At 50.0% G+C, this 5,523-nt stretch overlaps 1 protein-coding gene across 2 annotated transcripts in view; it reads left to right on the top strand.

The window, feature by feature from the left end:
• The first annotated feature begins 944 nt into the window (after positions 1-944).
• Positions 945-5,523, top strand: part of Ca6 (carbonic anhydrase 6) — a 27,855-nt gene continuing 23,276 nt past the window's right edge. The window contains exon 1 of one of the 2 annotated variants that reach the window (XM_031379556.1): positions 945-1,012. The gene's annotated coding sequence lies outside the window, so the exon portion shown is untranslated. Of the gene's footprint in view, positions 1,019-5,523 lie in introns of both variants that reach the window. The other variant, XM_031379557.1, reaches the window with a different exon arrangement.

Below are 5,523 nucleotides of genomic sequence, written 5' to 3'. Positions count from 1 at the left end.
AGCCTCAGGTCACTGCCATGCCCAGGAGCCTCAGGTCACTGCCATGCCCAGGAGCCTCAGGTCACTGCTGAGCTGTCATTTTGTCCTCTGAAGTCTGAATCCAACTTCCAGAAAACCCTGTTTTAACTTAACCTTTGTACGTGTGTAGGTGCACCTGTGTATCTTTGGATGTAGGATACATGTGGGGGTCAGAGGTCAAGCTTGGGTGTCATTTCCTGGGAGCTGTGCATCTTGTTTTGAGACAAGGTCTCTCATGGCACCCAGGGCTCACCAAGTAAACTAGGCTGGTTGGCCAGAGAGCCTCAGGAGCTGCCTGTCTCTGCCCTATGCTAAAATTACAGGCCCACAGCGCCAAGGCCCAGCTTTTTACATGGTTTCTGGTTTTTAAGCTTACACAGCAAATACTTCACCAAATGAGCTACCCCTCCCCCCACCCCATAATTTAATCTAATGGTGGCTCCTTCCCTCCCTGCGGCAGGCTAAATACTTATCTGGGTCCCCTGGAAACTGTGGTTGGTTTCTGCCGTTGGGTTGATCTTTCCCAGGAAGCCTTGAACAAACATCTTTTCACCCAGACGGGCATCCATGACAGACCAAAGTACGATGTCATCTGAGTTCAACTTGGTGAAACCAGTGAGTTGATGGCGTTTCCTTACAGGAGTGTCGATGACACCCTCAAACAGCTGATCATTGCAGAGTCCCACTCGGTCTCAGGAGCTGCATCATGGAATCATCCATTCTGTTAACTTCACTTTCTGTACTGCCTAGACTCTCCCGAGATCACTGTCAGCGAGGGAGAGGGCGGGGAGCCCAGCGAGAGCCTAAATCCCAGGTTCGGGGCTTGGACTTCCCTTCCTCCATCTATCAGTGAGTGTCAGGAATTCCACCACTGTAAACCAGGACCACTGTCTTCCTGTTCTGGTCGTCATGACTACCAAACAAAGGCATGCAGTTAAGCCCAGAGGAAAGGAAGAAGCTACACTGACATGTGTGTGCTAAGGCAAGAGACCTGGTAAGGGTGAGTTGGGATCTGAGTGAGATTACTGGGGTTCTCAGGAGGGTCAGGATTGTAAGCTTAGCAACCTTGATCAGAGGCAGGAGGTCAAGGAGGCAACAGGAGTGGGGGTGACGGAGGCCAGAGATCTGAGTGACTTAGGGGTGAGGGCACAGCCTGGATGCAGGTGGCCACAGAGGTTAAAGAATGCATTGTCTACTTGAGGCGCCTAAGGCACTCGTCCAGCAAACACCTAGACCTGACCTCCTGACCTATTAGCCCATGAGTCTGTGTCCCTGTCTCTCACATGTGTCAGTGCACATATGTGTTGTGGATGGGATGCCCATGTCAGTGTATGCATGTGTGTGTAGATCAGAGGATCACCTCAGGATATCACTCTCTAGGAGCCTTCTACCTTTTATTTCAGAGTCCCCTGCTAGCCTAGAACATCACCAACCAAACAAGCTAGACCAGTAGGCTTCCAGGAATCCACCTGTCCCCACCTCCCATCTCGCTGTTTCTGGAACTCTAAGCGCCCATCACCTTTATGTGGGCCTGGGATCTGAACTCAGGCCCTTGTGCCTGTGAGGCACACACTTTCCAGCCTGAGCCCCTGCTCCAGTCAGAGCTTGCCTCCTCTTAAGCACGAGTTTGTTTCAGTGGCACTAATAAGCCAACAGAAACTTCTTTCTTGCTAGGTTACATACACCACAGATTTAAAATGGACTTGATCAGTCACGGGTAGTGTGGAGAGACACAAACGTTTCCTGAAGAAGTAAATTGATAGGGATATACACTGGGTGGATAGAGCAGGATCCAGGCTCTGTCAGTAAGCCACTGGTCCAACTAGCAGGCGAGGCCAGAGAACAGCTAGTCCTGGTGCCTGGAAGGGTGTGGGTCAGGCAAAGCTACTCAGAATTTTAGATATTTGGGTCCTGTGTTACTTGAACCTAAATTAATAGTAAAGAAGACATTTGTAAGCCGGGCGATGGTGGTGCACGCCTTTAATCCCAGCACTTGGGAGGCAGAGGCAGGTGGATTTCTGAGTTCGAGGCCAGCCTGGTCTACAGAGTGAGTTCCAGGACAGCCAGGGCTACACAGAGAAAACCTGTCTCAAAAAACCAAAAAAAAAAAAAAAAAAAAAAGACATTTGTAACCAGCTTTTGGGATGGGAGATTTTTTTTTTTTTATATTTGGGGTACTGATAGCCACAAAGAAGAATTGTGGATAGATGTGTGTGCGTGTGTGTGTGTGTGTGTGTGTGTGTGTGTGTGGTGTGGTGTGTGTGTGTGTTGTAGTATATGTGTGTGTGTGTGGTGTGTGTGTGGATATGTGTTTGTGGAATATTCTCATGCACACATTTGGAAGCCAGAGGAAGATGTCTGGTGTCCTTAAGGGAATGAAGCAGAGAGTGACGGAGCAGACGTAGGACATCCTCAGAAAGAAAGCCATTACTGGGGCTGGGTGTGTAGCTCAGCTGGCAGAATTCTTACCCAGCATGCACGAAACATTGGGTTCAATCTCAGCACTGTATGAAACTTCATAGGTGCACACACATGCTTAGTTAGATTCAGCATTTGGGAGTAGAGACAAGAAAATCAGACGCCCAAGGTCATCCCTGGCTACACAGTAAGCTTGAGGCTAGCCTTGGCTACATGAGACCCTATTTTTAAAAAGAAGAAAGAAAATTGTTAATTTTTCTCTTGAGTGCTAGGTATCCAACCTTGTGCTCTAGGTAAATATTCACTGCCGCTGAGTTATACCTCCAACCCAGGGAAAGCTTGGACACATCCCTACTAATATGGTTAAGACAGCAGGCTTTACCAGGTGTGGTAGCCCACTTTCACCCCAGCACTCAGGAGGCAGAGGCCAGCAGATCTCTGAGTTGGATGTCAGCTTGGCCTTCTACACAAAGCAAGACACAACACAACAACAGCAAGCGGCAAGCAGGCGGGTGGGCTTCGACTGTGACAGATTAAGCACCGTGGGGCTTAAACAGGATCAAATGATGCAGAATGTCTCAGCCATCACGATTTCTGGGAACCCCCAGTGCTGTAGGGAACGGATAATGGCCTCTCTGTGTTGGACACAGCATGCTCTTGTGCAACCACCGGCACCCTTGCATGTCAGTCCTGTATGATCCTAAGTGTCGGCTTGCTGGGCTGTCTTCCAGCTCACCGGTGCTCACCTTCCTTGATCTTGTCTCTGTTCCGCGTGGGCTGAGCACACCTGGGCAGGAGGTGCCCCCCGCCCGTGCGGGCTGAACACACCTGGGCAGGAGATGCCTACCTGTTTACTTGGGCTACTGGCGCTTCCTACTCACCTGGGGTGACCATGCCTCCCTCTCTTCTTTTTTGTCACCTCTTTGGGCCTCTCCATGAACCAGTCAGTCATAAACCCAAGAAGCACAAAGACTCCTTTCTCATTCTTAACCTTCCATTGTGATGAAGCCGGTAAACTTGTCAGCTCATCTGATACAGTCAATAAAGTCATGAGTTGTGGGAAACAGGAGGGTAGAACCAACACACACTTCAGTGAGCTGGGGGGTGGGAGATGAAGGCAGGACTTCACACGTGCGCACGCACACACAAACTCATGCACACACACACACACGCACACACACACGGATGTACACACATGCACATGCACACACAGCGTGTATACACACAAGTGTGCACACAAACACACACACACATACATGGGCATGTGACCCACAAACACAAGAAGCAAGGTATCTCCTCTTCAGAGTAGATGGATGGAAAATTTTAGGGTCAAAGAAGACAATGGGTTAGAAATTAGGCAACAAAATTGACATTGCTTTACTCTGTGTGAGTCCATCATTGGGAGTATGCCATCCGGAAGAGGGAGGGACCCACATCTAGTAATGTGCCCTCGTTAGCAGGTGGCTGCTGGATTTCAGGAGCTGATCTGGTCTACTTTCCTTATTAATTTAATTGCTGCCCTTAACACAGGTGACAGTGTTGCCAGCTGTGCGTGGGGATGGGCAGCAAGACCTCTGGACAGTGACAAGGATGCTCGAGGTTACAGACCCAGCCACTGTAGCCAAGTACAGCATGGTAGGAGACTCATGGGCCATAGAAGCCCAAGGGAACCCCAAAATGCTCACCTCAGGGTTGCCGAACCCCATGGGAGATGGGGCTGGGAGCAGTTGGGAGTGGTAAACACCCCCCCGGGTGCCACTTCCTGGAGGCCCCCTGCCTCAGAAAAGTTGTTCTCTCTCCTCTGCCTCCTTCCCTCCCTGTGGAACCTGGCCTCCCCAGGCCAGCCTACTCGGAGTCCCCTAGGCTCCAGCCCCCTCTCCAGATCAGCTGCCTCCTGACCCACAGCGACACATTGTTTCCCATTTCAGAGTCCCAAATAAAGTCTGCATGCCTCAAACCCTAATGTTCTGGAGACAGAGGCGAGCTGGTCTCTAAGTTCAGGGCCAGCCTTCGATCCACAGACAGACCCAGCTCTGCATGCCTCAAACCCTAATGTTCTGGAGACAGAGGCGAGCTGGTCTCTAAGTTCAGGGCCAGCCTTCGATCCACAGACAGACCCCGGCTCTGTTTTGCACTTTTCACTCAGCTTGAAGAAGATGCTGTCTTATCTAGAGTTGGTGGGATGTTGCTTTTCTTTGGTTTAGAGACAATGAGTATCTCCTGTCATCCAAGCCGATCTCAAACTCAAGATGTAGCCAAGGATGATTTTTAATGTCTGAGTGCTGGGAATATGGTCGTACTTCCATACCAAGTTTATGTGATGGTGGGGATTGAAGCCAGGCTTTTATGCATGCTGGACCAGAACTCTACCAAATGAGCTACATCTCCAGCTCTCAGGAACATTTTTGTTTTATTATTTATGTGTGCGTGCATGAGTGCCTGTGTGTATGCGCTTGTGCGTGTGTTTATGTGCGTATGAGTGAGTGTGTGTGTGCGAGGGAGTTCTAGTACTGATGCCCACAGAGAATGGAAGAATATCAGATACCCAGGATCTGGACTTACAGGTGGTTGTGACCTGCCTGAGGTGGGTGCTGGGAACTGAACTGGGTCCTCTTAAGAGCAGCATTCCATCTGGACTGCTGAGCCATCTCTCTAGCTATCCCTACCCCTTCCATTTTTATGACAGGGCTTTAATCTGTAGCTTAGGCTAGCTTCAGACTCCCGGAAGTCATCTTGTCTTAAACTCATGATGCTCTCCCCGCCTCAGACTCAAAATTGTGATGAGATCTATTAAACCCTTCAGCAGATATGGGGCTCATGGGGTCAACAAGGTGGCTCACTCTTATGGCAGGTCCAGGGGCTCAGCAGACCTGGCAAGATGGGCTTCGGGAGACAGTAGAGTGGGGTTTGTGCTTGGAGAAGCTCCGCGAACTGAAGGGCGAGTGCTTTGTAACTTCTATTCCCTCACAAACTGGGGTGACAGCGGTAAGTCACTTCCTTGTCATAAAATGAGAAGCTCAAAAATTGCTGAATTCCTCTGTGTGTGTGTGTGTGTGTGTGTGTATGTGTGTGTGGAGGGGGGTGGGG

This window comes from Mastomys coucha, unplaced genomic scaffold, assembly GCF_008632895.1.
Source record: "Mastomys coucha isolate ucsf_1 unplaced genomic scaffold, UCSF_Mcou_1 pScaffold18, whole genome shotgun sequence".
In the NCBI taxonomy this organism is placed as follows: domain Eukaryota; kingdom Metazoa; phylum Chordata; class Mammalia; order Rodentia; family Muridae; genus Mastomys; species Mastomys coucha.
This window is presented reverse-complemented; position numbering and strand designations above follow the sequence as displayed.